Genomic DNA, 21485 nt, shown 5'->3' with positions numbered 1-21485 from the left:
AAAATATGGGTTCTGGATTCTGAGGAATATGAGGAAAAAGAATAGATCTGTAAATAAAACTGCAAATATTGAAGTGGATATATGGAAATCTAGTTGTTTGCATCATTACTGGATTTGCTTTATGACTTCGTTTATGTATACCGCTATGACACATTTTTGTGCATTTTGTTTTAGTATCTTTGATATTTTAATATACATTGTTGTATTTTTTTAATCTGTGCATAATTCTTTTTTCACGATTTGTTGCCTTTTTGTCTTAAAGAGTTAAAGTTTTAAAATAATGGCTTTACTTTTTAATTACATGGCATCCTGCAAAATATTAATATTTTGACAGAATATTTCCACATTTATAGTTGCTTTATTAATATTCAGGATACCGAATCCAGCAGCTTATTGCTATTAAAAAGAATGTTACATCACCCTCTTCTTCAAACTGTATGGAGACACACTCAACCCAGGCTATTATACTCTCTTTACAATTTCCCTTAACAGTTTTATTTTAATTAATCCCTTGTTCTTTTTTTTTAAGTGTTACGATGTTATTGATTTTAGGTTTCTGCTCTTTTGGCTGTGGTAGGTAATAAAAAGGATTACAGGCCTCCAGAAGGACGAGATATCATCAGCCTGTAATCCAGCCCGCGGTTTCCTAGATACCGTATTGTCTATTCTGTTCCGCTATGTGAAAAATGTTGAATATCAACAATGGGTTTCAGTGCTGTATTGTTGAGTTTTGTATGAACTAATCTTCCTTCACTAAAAAAAAAAAAAAAAAAAACTACAGCTTTGGACAAAGTCTATAGCCAGTGCATTTGTAACTCCCCATGCACAGGGTCTGACTGTGCAGGCAGAAGACATTTTGCTCATTTGCTCTGCTCTTTCCTTTAGATACTTTGCTCTCAGGTGTCTATATTTCTTCATTTTCCACACCTGTATGGCAACTTCTTCTGGGAAAGTCCATGGACATAACATCTGTTGTAGGCCCTGCCGAAAAGAGACTTGTCCAATGAATGGAAGGTAAGCCTTTTCTAAACACCTCTGGCGTGTCACTGGTTAACAGTAGGAGACTGTTCATGTAACTCTTTGATATTTCCCTGGGGCTGGCACAACTAAAGCGCAATATATTTCCATAGCAAACTGTCGACTTATCTAATGAATCTATATTTTATGGGTTTTATGCTCTTAATCTAAAAGTTACAATAAGTAGTCACTTCTGAAGGTCAAGAAGGTGTCACATCCATTCTTCAAGGTGACAGTTACTTCTGACTATACTATATACCAACTACAGCTATAGCTACAAAAGTGATAATAATATTTGCTGCTGTTTACTAAGTAATCTAATGCATTATTTAGAAGGGATAGGAGTGTATAAATGATATTAAAGTGTAATTCAGTGTTAATTGAATTGAATCATTTTTTCATCTCGGTTATAGCACTAACTATCTCATGGCTGGGTGATGATGAACAGGACTTGTCTAATATCCCAGGTTCTGTATATTTCTCAACATGAACGCTTTCCATGCTGGCACTCTGCAGATGAGGTGTAGCTGGAGGTATGCTACCTCTCGCCACTTGCAAAGTCAAACTTCCATAAATGATTGTCTCCTAGACAATCGCTCTGTAATGGATGCGGACAATTGAATTAGTGCCCTGCTGAAGATTTGCTATTCTTACGTCGGCACTTTAATCTCCCTCACTCTTAAAATCCATGAATTGGAAGGCAGTGCAGATAAGAGTTGCTTAAATCTGCATTTAGTGCCAGGCAATGATGGCCCCCCTATGAAACCACTTCAGATCCTGTGCTTGCGGTGTTGAGCCTGAATTTTCCCCTTCCTTGCGCATTATTGTCAGTCAATTATGAAATGGAACTGAACCAGAAAATCTGGTACAGTCTGGTAATTAGTACAAAGGGTTTCCAGTCTAGTGTAAAGGCAGAGATGCAAGAGCCCCAGCAGCTACAGATACAGTTTTGATCAGCCTGGACACTACTTTTCATTCTGCTTGATTACCTCTTAAGATACTGGCTTCATCCCTACAGGTCTGTTTCAGATGCAGTGCTACTTGCAGGCCTACTTTCTCTTTATTGCCTCTGTTTTTTGACGTTCACCCTCTTTTCCCTTTTAACTTATCGTGTATAAGAATAAATTACTTTGACAAAAAAAAATTACGATCACATCCCAAATTTGACAATTATGATGAAAAGTGAGTCTCTATATTTTGCTTGTTTCCATATCGGTCTTATGCAACGAATGAGTCTTATGCAATGAATGCTGCCTATTTTTGCCATGGGAGGTGTCATTTTAAATATTCCCGATATCAATAGGGGTATAACAATCCCTTCTCATGCTTCGGAATCCTAAATAATTATTATCTTTTCTGTAAAACCTTGAGCGTACATATTTCTTTGCATATTGCTGTAATAAAGTATCTTTACTTAATTGGATTGATGTTTCTGTTTCCGTAGTTAATATTGGTTACTTTGAGGATGCCAGGTATTCAGCTGCTCCCTGCATGCAGATTCAGCACCACCACTTAATTCTCTGTATTGTAATCCAACTCCAGGTAGTACCGTACTGCAAAACCTGTCATTGTTATAAACCAGTCGACACATCCACATTGTCTAAGCAAGCGATCATACACAATGGTAATACAGAGTTATAATTTACTTTACATGTTAATCTGGATTTTAATTAATGTGTCATGTTGCAAATGAAATATATGGCTCTGTATTATACATATTTATGAATGATATTTTCCCTGACATTTTGCAGTGTTTGATCGTTTTTTTTAGTCTTCTGCCAGTTCCACGTGATACTGATGAGGCTGTGTCAGGTCTCTGTTAAATATACAGTTATTTAAATTTGCTTTAAATGTATGAAATTCATAAGTTTTCTTCTCCATTTTTTTTTTATTCTGGACAAACAGATGAACAATAAAGTCAAAATATTATAGACCTATAAAGGTTTTTCGACTAACGCAAATTTCATTGTTTTCAATCTTTTTCATTTTTTACTTGACCCCTTGCTTCTATTGCTGGACATTCAGAATATATTTCCCTGGTGAAAATCCTTGATGATCTTCATCAATGCAAACAATTAACAAGTGCACAGCTAAGCAATGAATATCATGAATTTCTAAGGATATGTCCACAGAGGCTAGACCAAAACCAGTGGATTTTGTGGCGGATTTGCTGCTGATTTTACCCTATGTGTTGCAAAAGGTTTAAATCTGCGGGTAAAAAAATCTGCAGAACTGACATGTTGCGGATTTATAATATGCACAGCATGTGAATTTACGAGAAAATATTTTTCCATAGCTCTTGGATCAAATGTGTTAAAATCTCATCCACTGTACTGCACTTCCTTTATGTGTGAATATTACCCTAAGTGCGCCTTTTACTCTCATTGGACGTGAGCCATAAAATGGCTGTCACATGTGTGGAGGATGAAATCATATAAACGTATTTCAATCCAACCATCTGCAAAACATAGATGACTTGTATGAAGACTTCATGTCATATCTCATGATTATGTTGTTACTAGGTGGAGACAAAGAATCGCTAGTATTCGCTGTGAAAGACAGACTCCTACTGTTCTTGGACATGATGATGCGTAGCATGAAGCTCGATTCCATCAGTTTGTCATAACATGAGTTACTGTCTACTTAGTCTTGTCTCAGAGCATTCCACCAAGGCATGAAGAGAGGTCATACAATGTCACGTGTCAGGTTAGAGTCATCTAACATTAAGAAAGGGAAAGTTTCTCAGTGTAGCACATGGAAAAAGAATTGAACTTTGAGAAGGTCAAGAACTTTAATTGTCCCATGTGAAAGGGGCTCATAATAACCTTAATTTTTAATTAATATTTATAAAGCACCAACATATTTTGCATCAATGTATGCAGAACATGTTTATTTTTGCCCCACATTAGAGAACACAATTTAATCTTTCAATCTTAAGAGAAATCCTACCCTTACACTCTGGGGTCAATTTCTTAAAAATCTAATCAAGCGCATTAATAATTGCACAATTATAATACTCTCTCCCAAATGTATATGAATCATCAGCCAAAGAATTATCTGAAATATCATGGGCCATTATCATAACTACATATTTACTAGGTGATATACTCTCGGTAATTCTGGCTGTTGATATAAACTCCCATAAACCAGATTTATTAATCCTCAAAAATGTAAATCTTCCGCAAATGTAGAAAAGTCCAAAAATCATTTCTATTGCTGATTTCTTGCTAAAGATACCCCAGCAAAGTAAGGATTAAATTCTCCCGTTTGCTAAGCCAGATAAGGCTGTATGGTTTTAGCAAACTGTAGAATTTAATTAGCTATATAAATGCCAGAATGACAAATAAGGTGCTATTGTCTTGATATCTCTCCTGGAATTGGTCTTTTAAAGTAAATTTGCTGTATTAATCACCTAAAAATATTTTTGATCGCTGAATTAATAGCTTCAGGCTGCACCAGGTACTCATTGGCATAGGTGATTGCCTCTTAATTACTGTATGGACGCTTTCTATTCACTCCTATTAATTCATGTTTTCTGGCAAAATCCCAAAAGGCAGCCTTCCCCTATATCTCCTAATTACTTCTGTAATTGAATTTGCCCACTTTTTCAAGCCTATTTTTCTAACCTGACTGTATGTATTCATTCTTTATTGTATCTGTCTTGTGTCGGTTTTCAGCAGCAGAAAGTACATTGATTCTTTCCTCGTTTCTCATTAATTTTCAAGAGCTTTGCTACATGCCTGTTTTTCTCAGCCTGTCAGTCCTATTGCTTAGTGCAAAGAAGATGCTTATTATTTAAGGTTAGGTAAAATAGACTGAAGTTAATTAATTCATTAGTAACTCAGAGCCAATTACTACAGGCTTCGTTTACTTATGTACTTGTTAACAAGACACAAAAGACGAAAGGCCAATGACAAATGGACATCCTTCAGAAGGTGACCAAGCCCCGCACAGATAACGCACCTGTGAATTTATCTTGTGTCTATCGGAGAGGCTTTTGTTCTATTACATTTCCGTTACTATTTAGAGACGACGTTGTATAACCTGATTATATTCAGTGTAAAATTATTTCCATGAGATATATACTTCGCTGTTGATCTTAAAAAGAAGATGGCCACATGTATAAATGTGTCTATATATATATATATATATATATATATATATAGACACATATAAAGGATGTCACTATCTTTTTTCCTTTTGTGCAAAGCTTTACATGTAGGGCACCACTTTTTTAAAAGTTAAGCCTAGAACTAGGAAGAGACTGTACGGCTGAGTTTCCATATATCAGCTTTGTCTGACCAATTGTTTATGCCTTAGCTGGACACTTCTGATAAAAAAAAGTTGTGCACTCTGTACACTGGATATTTGTAGTTGGACAAGAAGATATTGTCAACATAGTTTTTTTATCGAGTTCCTGGAAGTCCGGCACTGTTTTTCAGCAGCTATCCCATAAAACAAAATGGTACCAAAAGCATTGGTATTGCTCCCTCCTTTGTGGTTTTGTACTATGTCCCAAGGGAAAAAATACTGTACAGTCAGACATGTAAGAATGCACCCTAAAATCAATTTAGCCTGTAACATACTGTATGTGTATGTTTTCATGTGTATGTGTGTATATGTGTGCATGTGTATGTATGTGTGTATATGTATGTGCATATGTATGTGTGTATATGTGTGTATATGTATCTCTATGTATGTGTATATGAATGTGTGTGTATATGTATGAGCGTGTATGTGTATGTATGTATGTATATGTATGTATGTGTATATATGTATGTATGTGTCTATGAATATGTGTATGTGTGTGTATGCATGTATATGTATGTGTGTGCATATGTATGTATGTGTGTCTCTATGTATATGTGTATGTTTGCATATGTATATGTATGTATGTGTGTGCATGTGTGTGTATATGTATATATGTGTATATGTATGTGTGTCTGTATGTATGTGTGTATGTATGTATGTGTGTGTATGTGTGTATATGTATGCGTATGTATGTGTGTGCATATATATGTATGGGTGTCTCTCTGTATATGTGTATGTGTGCATATGTATATGTCTGTATATGTATGTGTGCGCATGTGTGTGTATATGTATATATGTGTATATGTATGTGTGTATATGTATGTATATGTATGTATGTGTGTCTTTATGTATGTGTGTATATGTGTATGTATACGTGTGTATGTATGTATGTGTGTGTCTGTATGTGTGTATGTATGTATGTGTGTGTATGTTTGTATATGTATGTGTATGTATATGTGTGCATATATATGTATGGGTGTCTCTATATATATGTGTATGTGTGTGTATATGTTTATGTGTGCATATGTATATGTGTGTATATGTATGTATGTATGTGTGTATATGTGTATGTATATGTGTGTATATGTATGTGTGTGTATGTATGTATGTGTGTATATGTATGTGTATGTATATGTGTGCATATATATGTATGGGTGTCTCTATATATATGCGTATGTGTGTGTATATGTTTATGTGTGCATATGTATATGTGTGTATATGTATGTATATGTGTGTACATAAAGCCTTATGTACCTAGTTGTTTTTGAGTTGTTAAAGCAAAGGAGCCATTCCTGCCATCGGAAGAGTATACTTATTGGGCAGTATTCAACCAGAATCTGTGTGGTGCATCATACAGAAAGCAATCCAGTTTCAAATTGCTCACAGAAATATTATATTTGTTCATGAGGCCTAAATAATAAGATAATACTTATGTTACATAAATAGCTGCCATATTTGCTGATATTTTGTTACACAAGTTGATTGATCCATGAACTCTGTGTTGTCCTATCAGGAAGGGATCATATATATTCTTTGACACATTATGACTTTAGGTCCAAATAGGACAAGATGTATCCCACTGGTCAGAAAAGCTATATCTCACCTTTACCACTGTGATGTGTGAATAGGTTTCAATGGATGTCCCTTTATGGGCAATGTTAGTTTTCCTTTCTCTTTTTTTGCTACCATGGGAACAAATTTACTCTAAAAACCATTCCCATTATAGTAAAATACTTTCACATGTAAATGTAGCGATGAGCCAAACGATCGGATAAAGATTCCTAGGAATACCTGTGTGACTGCTGCACGTTGCTGGATGTCACATATTTTCTTACGGTGGTAATTTTATGAAGTCTTATTCAGATATAGTTTCATGAAGTCCTTTTGTAGATATGGGGATAACATAATATAAAAGGTGTCAATTGATATAATCAGCGCTGAGCACCGTTATCCCCGCTCTGGTTAATTGGCTTCTTATGATACTATTCCTAATATGTTAACTTTCCTGGAACTGATATCAGTAATGACAATCTGTACAGAGGGAAGTGAAATGTACTGACTTTAAATAATTAATGAGAAATAAGATTATGATGAAATGTTAAAAAGTGCTCTAAGTAATTCTCCAAAAAATGTATGAGTAAATTACATTTGTCTTTTTATATAAAGTATCAATATTTGGACCATTACCTTTTTCTTCAATACCAGTTATGCCTTTCAGTATCGGTCAGTAGACCAAACACGGTCAATTGCTAAATGAAGAAATAATCGTAGACTGCACACAGCCTTATATTGGCGCCAATACAATGGTTTTTTTTTCCAAACTGGATAATATGCATATACATGCTTCTTAAAGGCAATATTTCTTATAATTTATGTGGGAATTGCTATGTAGGCAATTTCTAAGTATATTATTTCTTGTTTAAAAAACTAAAAAGGTGAACCCAGTCTTTAACAACCAGATTTGGGATCCATGCCCTGACTAATGTAATACCAGATACTTTCTGTAGAGTCTCTGCACAATAGACACCATCAATCTTCTGCGTCTGTTGTATTCACCCAGAGTAAAAGCACTCATTTAGCAACCACACATTTGGTACATTTAAATGGAAGATGAAGCATTAAATGGCAGTACTTAGTTTCATGTTATATTAAATACTGAGGATACATTTATATTTTAAGCATGAGCTGCCATGCAAATCATTTTAGGATGAGTGAATTTAATATAGGATTATCAGCTGAAATATAGATGTCACATACCACTTATTAATGTAAACTGCCTATAATATTACAAATTAATAACCCTTGAAGTATTTTATCAAGCATGTAGAACTAAATAGAGGGAAAACTTCATACTGTGCTGAACAGTGAGACAAATGACTTAAATTCAGCTCATTTCCCAAACAGCTATACTTTTAATGTCATCTGCTTTAAAGCGTAATCTGGCTCGTCGTGATTTGCCCAAAATGGGCAATTACTTCCATATGATTTATCTAGATGTTGCTTTGGAGGGAAAATAAAGCCTGCTTCCTCTTATGTGCTATAAAACTCTAACTATAGCAATACCGAAAATAGAAAGAGTCAGGACTAAAGTAGTAAGTAAGCAATTGATTGATTAAAAATTAATAATCTTTATTGGATACAAATATATAAAAACATATAATAAAATCCCAAAATATAGACACATGGACAAATTGGTGGATGAGCTACTGTGGGAAGCCCATTAATATAAAAAGTTCTCAATCACAGGGTTGTGAAACGCACGTCGGGTATTTGGTGGATGAGTACCTTTACTAGTTATTACAGGATCGGACTGTCCCACTGGGTAACAGGGGAATCCCCCGGTGGGCCCTGTACAGACCTGGGCCCCCACCTCACTATATGGGCAGTACTTGGCATAATTCACTTTATTCACTTTGTACAGAAAAAAGTAGCATCTCATCATTCATTAACCAAACTACCCAGTTTATTAATAAATAGAGATAGAAGTAAATTTGTGACAAGTGTAGTGTAATATTTGTATGCAGGTGAAAAGTGGGCCCCCCAAAGTCAAAGTTACTGGTGAGCCCTTTGCACCCCAGTCCGACACTGAGTTATTACATTTTGTTTCTGATACTGCTTGCTACGTGTACCTGTAGACTGTACTGTATATAACTTCTTTATGTCCATTTGCATATCGTCATAGCCTTTGGGTGACTATATGTTTAAACTATTCACATATGCTACATATTTCATCTATTTATTATACAATGGGTACGGAAAGACTTCAGACCCCTTTAAATTTTTCACTCTTTGTTTCATTGCAGCAATTTGGTAAATTCAAAAAAGTTCATTTTTTTCTCATTAATGTACACTCTGCGCCCCATCTTGACTGGAAAAAAAACAGAAATGAAGAAATTTTTGCAAATTTAATAAAAAAGAAAAACTGAAATATCACATGGTCATAAGTATTCAGACCTTATGCTCAGACACTCATATTTAAATCACATGCTGTCCATTTCCTAGTGATCCTCCTTGAGATGGTTCTACTCCTTCATTGGAGTCCAGCTGTGTTTAATAAAACTGATTGGACTTGATTTGGAAAGGCACACACCTGTCTATATAAGACCTCACAGCTCACAGTGCATGTCAGACCAAATGAGAATCATGAGGTCAAAGGAACTGGCCAAGAAGCTCAGAGACCGAATAGTGGCAAGGCACAGATCTGGCCAAGGCTACAAAAGAATTTCTGCAGTACTCAAGGTTCCTAAGAGCACAGAGGCCTCCTTAATCCTTAAATGGAAGAAGTTTGGGACCACCAGAAGTCTTCTTAGACCTGCCCGTCCAGCCAAACTGAGCAATCATGGGAGAAGAGCCTTGGTGAGAGAGGTAAAGAAGAACCCCAAGATCACTGTGGCTGAGCTCCAGAGATGCAGTAGGAAGATGGGAGAAAGTTCCAGAAACTCAACTAACAATGAAGCCCTCCACAAGTAAGGCCTTTATGGCAGAGTGGCCCGATGGAAGCCTCTCCTCAGTGCAAGACATGAAAGCCTGCATAGAGTTTGCTAAAAAACACAAAAAGGACTCCCAGACTATGAGAAATAAGATTCTCTGGTCTGATGAGACGAAGATAGACCTTTTTGGTGATAATTCTAAGGGGTATGTGTGGAGAAAACCAGGCACTGCTCATCACCTGCCCACTACAATCCCAACAGTGAACCATGGTGGTGGCAGCATCATGCTATGGGGGTGTTTTTCAGGATGACTGGTTGTCATTGAAGGAAACATGAATGCAGCCAAGTACAGAGATATACAGGATGAAAACCTCTTCCAGAGTGCTCTGGACTTCAGACTTGGCCGAAAGTTCACCTTCCAACAAGATAATGACCCTAAGCACACAACTAAAATAACAAATGTGTGGCTTCAGAACAACTCTGTGACCATTATTGACTGGCCCATCCAGAGCCCTGACCTAAACACAATTGATAATCTCTTGAGAGTACTGAAAATGGCTGTTTACCAACGTTCAACATCCATCCAGATGGAACTGGAGAGGATCTGCAAGGAAGAATGGCAGAGGATCCCCAAATCCAGGTGTGAAAAACTTGTTGCATCTTTCCAAAGAAGACTCATGGCTGTACTAGCTCAAAAGGGTGCTTCTACTCAATGCTGGAGAAAAGATGTGAATACTTATGACCATGTGATATTTCAGTTTTTCTTTTTTAATAAACGTGCAAAAATTACTACATTTCTATTTTTTTCAGTCAAGATGGGTTGCAGAGTATACATTAATGAGAAAATGGAGATTCCTTCGTCAGGGGAATCTCCGTTCCGAAACGCACGTCGGGGTGCGTGTTATCAAGGCCAGCGGCATTTAAAGGTACAGTCACCATTTTCAATTTTTACTCTTGGGAGTTTCTATGTATATTTATTTAGCACCAGCACTTTATGTACTATTGAATTTGCAAGCACAAGTCACCTTTTTAATGTATGAATTGGTTTGCACTTGCACCTTATTTATTACCCCTTCTCTATATACATCTACTAATATAGCAAGATGTAAATTGATCTATTTGCACTAGTGCAGTTTTAGTCTTTTAAACATTGGCACATACTGTTGGTGTTTTACTAACACATGTTAGAAATTATGTTTTTTTATTTTTTTTGGTGCTTTTAATTTCTAAATATATACCGTATACGGATTTGTGATACTACCTTATCCGCTGAATGCAAATTGTTTTTTATACATTCATTTTTTTATATATATTATTAATTATTTACCCTTTGCAATTTTTACCTTGATACATGCACATCAATTATACATTGTTTTTGTCAATTTAATTACAAATAAAGTGATATTAACTTTTACATTTCCTGCCTTGGTGATCTCTGACCTTTTAACCAGTTTGGTGCATGGATTAATGAGAAAAAAAATGATCTTTTTGAATTTATCAATTGCCCGCAATGAAACAATGGTACTTTCCATACCCACTGTACATATATGTCACCTTGTGATTGTGAAATGTTTATATTTTTAAGATTCCTACAGAAGCTGAGCCATCAATTGGTCCTTGTGTTTGTATTTTGAGATTTTGTTATATGTTTTTATATATTTGTATCCAATAAAGATTAATTTTTGTCAATCAATGTTACTACTTCGGTCCTGGCTCTTTTTGTTTTCAGTATTGCTATTGTTGTTAATGCCTTTTGGGACACCATACCCCTACCTGGGTTTACAATTCCTTGATGTAAAAACGTCTAACTAATAAAATGCAATATGGTAGTTTCCAATGGATTCTTAGCATTCAGAACAAGAAACAAAAACTAAGTTTTTGCATGTCTGCTAAATTGTTCACCATAAATATTGTGGCAGGTATTTATAAAGCCATAATAGATACACATTTGATTTCTCCCTGTCATATTATTGTTATGTTGATCTTGTCATAGTTGAGAGCATGAAACATAAGATTTGATATATGCAAAAGTTTGGGCAACTTGTCAGTTGATGCGGTCTGACGGAGTCTGTACAGGGGCACACAGAGTCCTTATGGTCACAGCAGACCCTCCATCTGCCTTCACTTTACAACATATTTTTTCTTAAAGTAATATCGTGCTTTAAATAATAACTTCATTATTGTAGCCAAGGAGTTCAATCAATGTTTCATTGGACCACAGATCTTAACTTATTTAAGACTTTTGTGAACAAATATTTTTCTGGTAAATGGTACATTCAGTTAACGTTGGTGAAAGGAACTGCTGGCATGGCAGCGAAAATTTTCTGCGTCGTCTTGTTAGTGATATGGGGATTGTGTTTTTCCTACCTGACCAGACATTTTTCTTGACAGCTGACAGTTCTCAGTACCTTCTAAAATACATATTAGACAGTGAAGATTGTAAGCATGAAGTATTCTCTTGTTAAACTTACATTTTGTGTGTGCTATTTTTTCCCCACTTTGATACATTTACCATGTAAAGAGTATAGGTGTATTACCATTTTCCAAAATATACCATATATTTGGTCTACTTTATTTTAAGTAGTTTAATGGATGTACATACACATATTTGCATGTTGTATCCCTACTAGACTGTGGAGGAAGAGGATTTATCTTTAACCCATTTCACTCAAATTGTTACAAATTTCCCTTCTTTTTAATGGCCAGTTAGTTATGCTATTTTCCTAGATTAATATAATTTTATTTACATCTCTTATATACTAAAGAGTATAAGTATTTATGGCAATGTAGAATATGTGGGAGATGGCCGCAATCAATCAGTCAATCAATCAATTAAATCTTGCCCAAAAGCTATATCTTTTATAGGACAATTTGAAGGCTACTTGTAACATGTCTTTTGAAGTTACATAACATACTCCATTTTTTTACAAAATCAAACTTTGCTTGCTCTTGTGCGCTTGTGTCCAGTGGTTTTGATATAATCGGAAAAGAAGGGATACCTTGCGATTTGTCAGGTGCAGTTGTGTTTTTCATCTCATATGAGTTCTAAAATCTAAGAATAATTAAATCAAATAGTATACTAATCTCAAAAAACAAGCAACATCATAATTATTGGCCTATGATTGTAGTGATTATTTATTTATTATTTGTTATGCTTTGCTTATATAGCACTATCTTATTCCGCAGTGCTTTACACGCATTATCATCGCTGTCCCCAATGGGGCTCACAATCTAAATTCCCTATCAGTATGTCTTTGGAATGTGGGAGGAAACCAGAGAACCCAGAGGAAACCCACGCAAGCATGGGGAGAACATACAAACTCCTTGCAGATGTTGTCCTTGGTGGGATTTGGTGGGATTTGAACCCAGGACTCCAGTGCTGCAAGGTTGCAGTGCTAACCACTGAGGCACCATGCTGCCCATTATACAATTATTGTTGATATCACAACTGTGAGACTTATTAAACTTACGATAATCTCCAGATGTTGTGAGGAGACTTTTTTTCATCTTCTCCATTGAGATGAATAGCTTCCCAATTTCATAGTCTGATCAATCTCATGTGAAAAAATATCAACAGTCATTGTCTCATCAAACACAGTCATAACAAGATTATCAGTAAAGGATCTTCATGGAGAGGTTCCATGAAAGCTCGAAATTGTAAAGTTACTTTTGCAGCTTTATGGAACACACTTGTTCCCTAAATATACTAATACACTGTAAAAAAAATATTAAGGCAATGAAAAAGATAATGTTGCTATCTGCATTCATTCCATGGGGTTCCCCTCCAAATATTGTCCTGTGTTACAACTCTTTCAGTTACTTTTTGTCACTGATAAACTCTGACACTGCATTGTCCTCTTGTCACTGGACATTATGCCCTCAGTTCAGCAAATATTTTTTTCTCCTTCTGTCCATGGCATCTTACTAGACATTCCCTTCTTCTATTGATTTGTTTTCTCCTTCCTCTTTCTCCTTCCATTGTTTTCTTATCATAGCTGCAGGTTATTACGTAGGAAGTATTGATGGGAGTGGATGGTCTGGGTCGATGGAAAGCTAATGCATCCCTAATCCTACCATTGTTATAGAGTTATGCTTTACTGTGGTCCCTGATGGGGAAAAGGTGCAGAGCTGTTGATCTGAGTTTCATTTGTCACAAACCAATCCATCAATCAACCCCCAGCATGTCTGAATTGTGAATGACATGTGGGTCTCGGCTGAAGAAATTCGATAACGCTGTTTTGTCAGATTGCTCACTTTCCTTTTTTGATAAGAAAATACTTTGGCTAGAAATAGATAAGCAGAGAGCTAGTAAAGATTTGGAGAGACGGAGACACATATGACAGTAGAGGTTATAGATTTCCACTATTAATGCTACTTATGGTCAAATAACATTCAGTCGGTTCTAGTCGCATAACCTACCTATCATTTCAATTACTTGTAATTGTAGAGTTCCACAACCAATTGTTAAACGAGAAGACAATTTCATGGAGCCTGTGAATTTTCCCAATATATTGATTTACCTGTGAGTATCCCAGAGGAACTATCAGCTTCACTTATGAACATGCCACTGTGTCTCTTTACATCTTTACAAGACGCCTCCTACAGTTCTGTTCTTTTCTGTAATGGAATTATCAATATATCACACAGCTTTACATGATAGTGACAAGAAATTATACTGCTATATATGACAGTTAAGTTTCTCACAATTCCCTGTAGTGCCATTAAAAATTGATACATAATTGAATACTTTATTTAATATTTATTTCAGGTTTTAAACATGATTATAAATCTTCCTTCCATCGTAGAACAAAACTCTACCATTAATTCGTATTAACACTTTTTTTGTCCAATTTATTTCCTCAACTTTCTAAAAGTGCCAATGTTTTATAATTACGACTTGTTCATGCATTTCATGGATTGAAAATAGCTATGGACAAATCTTTTTTTTTGCATGTGTGTTTACTCATTTAAAGGTGCGTTACTGTCATCTGTCAAAGGGTTAACCCTTTTGAACAATCACTTGCAAGGCTGAAGTCGGTCCTCCATACAGGGATGTTTATCATGAAACAGATTACATAGAGCAAGCTACCGGAAATTAAAAAAAAAAAATCCCAACAAAATTATCAGACTAGAGCAAACACGCTTTATTTCCTGAAGGCGGCCCATAAAATAAACATATTCTCAGCTTTTGTTGTGGTAAAACATATCTCTATTTTTTTTTTTAAATAACTCCAATTACTTCCGACTGGAAAATATTTCTGTGTCTCGTTTTAATAGAGATTTCCAAAGTTATAATTACGGTGCAAAATTTGGTATCTCTGTGCCATTATTCCAGTCATTGAATTGCACACTTTAATATGTTATGAAAAAAATACTGCCTTTTGGATATGTACAATTTTCTTTTCATTCCTCCTTTCAAGTTAGCAGCATGCAGAAAGATATGTTTAAACATTAAATCGCTTCATAGGTATGTTGACTGTGATTTCAGAAAAATTATTCTTCTCTGCCATCGAAAGAAAAAAAAACATATTGTTGCACTCCTTCTAGTAAACAGTTTGCGGCATTGAGGAACGTATTGAGATGACCTGGCACAGTTATCAACCATGTAACATTAAATATCTGGAAAGCAGGATGTAGGATATAGTTTGCCCCAAGTATTATTTTTTTAAATAAGATCTTTTTTTCTCCTGCTCAGTCACTTGCAAACTGCAAAAATCAATGTTGGAGTGCAGTAGATTTGTTGGCTAAATTACATGTGCTTGGCTGCTCTATTGTATCTGTCCCATATTTCCGACTAGATACTTTTAGATGGAATGATCCTATAGCACACATACTCAATATTGATTTTTATAGATTAAACAGAGCTTGAATTGAACTCCATGGGGCCAGTAGCATGAAGAACTTAAGATTTCCATTTCTTCACAGTGGGATCCCATTCCTGGTGGATGCTTATTAGGAAAGATTAGTGTCTTCAGAAGGAATGCTCTTACTTTATGACTGGGCTGGCAAATGTAAAGTACAATGTATGAATTCTTTTGTGTTACCTATTTTTTTAAGGTTTTTTTTTATAGTCGGATGTTTAAAATCAATAGCTCCTTTTTTTTTTTGTCTCCCATTGTAGGGACTGTGTACAGTAATGAGCCCCCGCTGGATAATGGGTCAGTATATAGTCACAATCTTGTACTCGTGAATGTCTATTGTACCTTAATATGCAGTTTTTAAACAAGGCCAAGCAGTTTGGTTTGAGTTTAGACAGAATAATTTGCAGTTTTCCTAATTTAAAATCAACTCCTAAGTTTCTTTAGGCTTCTTGCTAAGATGATATCATTCTTTAAGTTCTTACAACTAGTTAAATTACTTGCTACCATCCTATTGTCTTTCTTTACACCTGCTTATATTACTCTATGGCAGACATGCGTTGCTTTCCTTGATTTGATCAATGTCACTATAGAAACACACTGACTTGATAATTGTTATAATATTCTTTATTATTATTACTATTTAAGACAAGTCACATTCCCATATTTTTCCTCCATTGAGCTACACATCATCATTATTCACACCAAAGTAATAAACTAATGAACCCAATGATAAAGTAATATTTTTTTGTTGAAGCACCGATTATGACCATGCTACCATGGCCCACCATTCTATCAACGTATTAATAATATGAGCAGCACTGTGGCTTTGTGGTTAGCACTATATCTGAAAGGACTTTGCATGTTCCTCCCATTTTTGTGCAAATTTTCACCAATTTCCTCTCACTCTTCAAATGTTGAGAAGTTAATTGGCTTCCTATGAAATTGACCACAATGGTTTATCTATGCCTAGATGGTAGGTATTGTCTCCCACCCCCACCAGGAACACAACTTATTGTAGTCAAACTTGATGCTATATAAAGTAGATATAAAGCATCCACTCCACTTTCCAGAGTCCAAGAGCTGAGGGATAAAACTATATAATCTAGAATACGAACAGATAGACGGATACAAGATACCAATCAGTGGCAACTATGTAGATAATGAAAGCATTAAATTGTTACAGTATAGAAGGTCAGAGGTAAAGTAAAAGGGCATCCAGTGTATTTTTCATGAAAATGCCATAATTAGGTGTTGACAAAAGCCCATTGTTACAAACGTCTCATAACGGTAGCGAAATATCCTGAGGTTTGCAAAAAACTAAAGTCTGTTATCCACCTGCACTGTTCACATCTGATGGGCTGTTATATGGAGTGTATGTCTAAAAAAAAAGAAAAAAAAAAAAGGGCATCCAGTGGTTAAACAAGGGAATAGTCAGGAAAATAGAATGGACCACACACATAACAGACAACACACCAGGGTGCCATCTAAACATTATCCAATACCTTGCACAGGTGAAAGGGAATAGGTCATTTGAATAGAGTGCAATTTGCTGGTAAGCCATCACTTACTGTCAACTACGCTGGGAGGCACTCAAGCCCAGTGTCTTTTTAATCACCGCTGCCCTGTCCCTAGTGGCTGCACTGTACGTAGCAACAGCGCTTGACAGAAGTGATTTGCAAATGAACCAGACAGGCAAGTATGGGAAACTCACCTCACAGCAGCAAGAATTTCTAAGTTGTGTTTTATGCCTTTTGTGTGAGAGCAAGTACATTGAAAATGTTTGTTTTTGTTATACTATTCTAACTACATGCAGATAATTTCATTATTTCATAGAAAGGCTATTCTAACTATGGTTCTGTCATGTGAAACAAGAACATAAAACATGTTGTAAAGGTTGTTCCTGTAACTTTTCAGTACGTGATTTATTTAAAGTGAATTTTTATCTTTGAGCCATTTTTGCATTATGACAATATATGATCAATAACTGCTTAATACAGAGGCAAATCCAGGATTTCCTGCACCTAGGGCAAAAATTCAGTTTGGCACCCGCTCCTATACATAGCTTAGGAGGTGTAAGTAGTCAAGTGACTGCTCATATGTGTCAACTGGCTGCTCTTCCAAATTCTCTCAAAGTTTAGTGAAAAACTAAAGCCCCTGCTTCATTACTGAAATGACAATGTGTGCAAACTGTAAAGTGCTGCGGAATATGATAGCGCTATATAAAAATAAAGATTATTATTATATTATAAATATAGATATAATAATCTTAGCTTTTCAGGCAACACAACAATTTATTAACATAGCCATGTATCAAATTATCTGGCAAGTTACGGATTGCTACATGTGTACAGGATTAGAACGAATTACAGTACATACATACATCATCAGAAGCACCATCAGTACATGAATACATCACCGAAACCATCATGAATACAGAGATATATAACAAGAACTACCATTAGTACAGGAATACGTCACCACAACCACCATCAGTACACAAATCCATCACCAGAACCACCATCAGTACAGGAATACCTCACCAGAACCACTATCAGTACATAAATACAGCACCAAAGCTACCATCAATATATCATCACAACCACAATTAGGACATGCATACATCATCAAGCTTAGTACAGCAATCAATTGCAGTGTCAAGTCAGCCCCATATGCAATTATTAAATGAAACTATAACTTCCAGTATGTTCTAAACAATGGTACGGAGATACTAGGAGTTGTTGTTAACAGCCAGCACTGTACAATACAAATGAGACAGTCAGTATCACAAATAAAAATTGACACCATGGTACCCTATAGGTGACATTTCTGATTCAAGTAATTACTTCTTTAAATTTCCATCTGGCCAGATGTCATGCTGACTTTGAACATCCACAGCTCATCTCTGCAGAATTCTGACTTCTCCAGCTTTCTGCTTCACATCCAAACCAACGCCTTCAAAAATAACAGTGTCATTATTAATCATTATTATGCTCCTGAAAACAACTATTTGCCTTATGCTGTGCTCCAGGAGAAAATAATTACCACCTTGCAGTGCTCCCTACATAAAAAAATATGACACTCACACTATCTATCTCATGGTACATGACCTCCACATTGTCTTTTCCCATAAAATATTGCCTCTGCACTGTCCCCTTCCCATACTAGGCTACTCTTCACACTGTCCTCTCACACTGTGTCTTTCCTATATTGCCCAGTCTCTATTTTGTGCCAACTCTTCACACTCTCCCCTTGTATGCTGTCCCCTCCTTGCTGTGCCCTCATACTGTCCCTTCTCCACATTGTCCCTTACACTACTCAGCCTCTATAAAGTGCCCCTTTAATCTTTCCCCCATACTGTCCCCTCACACTTTTCACCCCATAATGTCCTTTCACGCTTTTTTCCTCCATGCTTTCCCTTTACACTTTTCCCCACCCATCACACATTTCTCCCCAATACTGTCTTGTCACATATCCCCTCACATTCTGTCCCCTCACACTTCCCCTTATACTGTCCCCTCACACTCAGTCCCATACTTTTGTCTCAGATTATCGCCATACTGTCCCTTCACACATCTTTCATATTGTCCCCTCAGACTATAAACCCATATTCTCTCCTCACACTTTCATCCTCCATTCTGTCCCCTAATACTTTTCTCCACTCATATTGTACCCTTACACTTTCCCCCATATTGTCTCCTCACATTTTTCCCAAATACTGTCTCCTTACACTTCTCCCTCACATACTGTCCCTTCACTCTTTCCCTGCATACTGTCTCCTCACACTCCATCCAATACTATCTCCTCACATATCCCTCCATTCTGTCCCCTCATATAATCTCATACTGTTCACTCACACTTTTTCTCCACACTGCCCGCTCACACTTTTTCCCCCATTATGTTTCTTTACACTTCACCTTTTCAACATACCGTTCCATCTCATTTCCCCCATACTCTCTCTTTATACTTTTCACCTCCATACTGTCCACTCACACTTTTATCCCCAAAGCTGTCCCCTCACATGATTCCCCCCATCCTGTCCCTTCACACTTTTCTCTTTTTTCACTTTTCTATACTGTCTCCCTCATATCCTCCTCTTTGTGTATTCAACAAATAAAGGCTTCATTAACAGTGCCCCCATTCTGATGGTGGCACCAGGTAAAAGAAACCGGAAATGTAATCTTCCTTGTTGCAATGATTATGAGATCATTCCTAATTATAGAGTCATTAAGTTATAGCTATAAATATTGACTTCATGCTATTTAGTTATGCTTTAAATTTCAAACTTCACATATGAAATAATTTTATCTGATGTAGTGATGGGCGAACCCGAACAGTAAAGCTCGGGGTCCACACAGAGCACCTAGTATCCATGCACGGACTTCTCCAGGAAGTCCATGTTACTGTTTGGATTTGACAGCCGGAATATTAACTGTTTCTCACGCTGTCATCTGTGTAACAGAGCAAGAAACATTGGTGGCTCTGATCGGTGGTAAGTCTGTTAGCACCGGTCAGAGCACTGCGGTTGCCACACTGTCAGATGACAGCATGTGAGCCAGTAGCTCTGATCAGCGGTAAAAGGTTTGCATTGGTCACAGGCATCAGCTGATGAGTGTACTACTCTCATTATCCTACATCTGCTCTTGCTGATAGCAGCAAGAACAGGTCAGACTAATGAGCATATTCAACTAATGGCACCTGTACAATAAATAAATTAATGACTTGTGGTCTTTTCTATTCTTGGTAACCAGTGCAGGCAAAACAGACAGCTGCGGGCTGCAACCACAAGCTGTCAGCTCTATATTGGCTGGTTATCAAAAATAGAGGGGTCCCCACACCATTTTCCCACTTTCCACTTCACCTATTACCCCATTTGCCCTGGTATGGTGGCAAGTGGGGTAATAGGTGTTTGGGGTTGATGTCAGCTGTTTTATTGCTGCTGACATCAAGCCCAAGGGCTAGTAATGGAGAGGCATCTATAAAACACCCTATTAGTAATTCCATAATCATATTGTAAAAAAGACACAGCAAGAATAAAGTCTTTTAATTGAAAGAATGACACAGACTACTTTATTTTAAATAAAAACTCTCCACCCTCTTCTACCCATTTATTCACAAAAAATAAAAATTACATGTCCCCCTGTAAAAGACAAAATAATAAAACACCATACTCCTCACTGCCAATAATCCATGAATGGCCTTGTCCCACGATGATCCGGATGATTTGGAGAGCGGTCACTTCAGTGATGCGACCGCTCTCCACGCCAGCCGGAACTCACTGAAACAGGAGTGTGATTATGCACCTGCAGTGATAAAGGTCACCGAAGTTCAAAGTTAATGAACCTCTGTTACCTCACGGACATCACTGCTCGCTGCCTGAGAACTTTCTCACTCACCGAGCGGTGACGTCAGTGAGGTGACTGGAGGTCATCAGGCATGAACTCTGGTGACCTTTCTCACATCAGCGCTAAACACTGCAGGCAAGTAATCACGGTCCTGTCTTAGTGTATTTTTGCTGGCTTGTTGAGTGGTCACATCATGCCAGCGCTCAACAAACCACACAGACGTAGCAGAGCTGGACTTCTGCGTGGAACAGATATGGATTATCTTCTCGTCAGACACATGAGGAATATGGTGGTTTATTAATTTATTTTACAGTAATAAATGCATAAAAGAGGGTGGGGAGTTTTATTTCAAATAAAGGACTTTATTCTTGCTGTGTCTTTACTACATTCTTACTATGGGGTTAGTAATGGGAGCGTCTTATAGACACCTCTTCATTATTAACCTGTAGGCTTGATGTCAGCTGACATTACAAAGCTGACATCAACCCCTCAACTATTACCCCACATGCCACTGTATCAGAGCA

At 36.7% G+C, this 21485-nt stretch overlaps 1 protein-coding gene across 9 annotated transcripts in view; it reads left to right on the top strand.

Annotated features, from left to right (window-relative positions):
- Positions 1–21485, top strand: part of LOC143808128 (uncharacterized) — a 1431070-nt gene that overhangs the window by 1290368 nt on the left and 119217 nt on the right. For 4 of the 9 annotated variants that reach the window (XR_013221890.1, XR_013221891.1, XR_013221884.1 and 1 more), the window contains exon 7: positions 15880–15916. The gene's annotated coding sequence lies outside the window, so the exon portion shown is untranslated. Of the gene's footprint in view, positions 1–535; positions 1015–15683; positions 15917–21485 lie in introns of those variants that run through there. The other 5 variants (XR_013221888.1, XR_013221887.1, XR_013221885.1 and 2 more) reach the window with 5 other exon arrangements.

The sequence above is a fragment of the Ranitomeya variabilis genome, chromosome 2, assembly GCF_051348905.1.
Source record: "Ranitomeya variabilis isolate aRanVar5 chromosome 2, aRanVar5.hap1, whole genome shotgun sequence".
Taxonomy (NCBI): domain Eukaryota; kingdom Metazoa; phylum Chordata; class Amphibia; order Anura; family Dendrobatidae; genus Ranitomeya; species Ranitomeya variabilis.
Note: the sequence above shows the minus strand (reverse complement) of the source record. Positions and strands in the feature narration are given on the sequence as shown.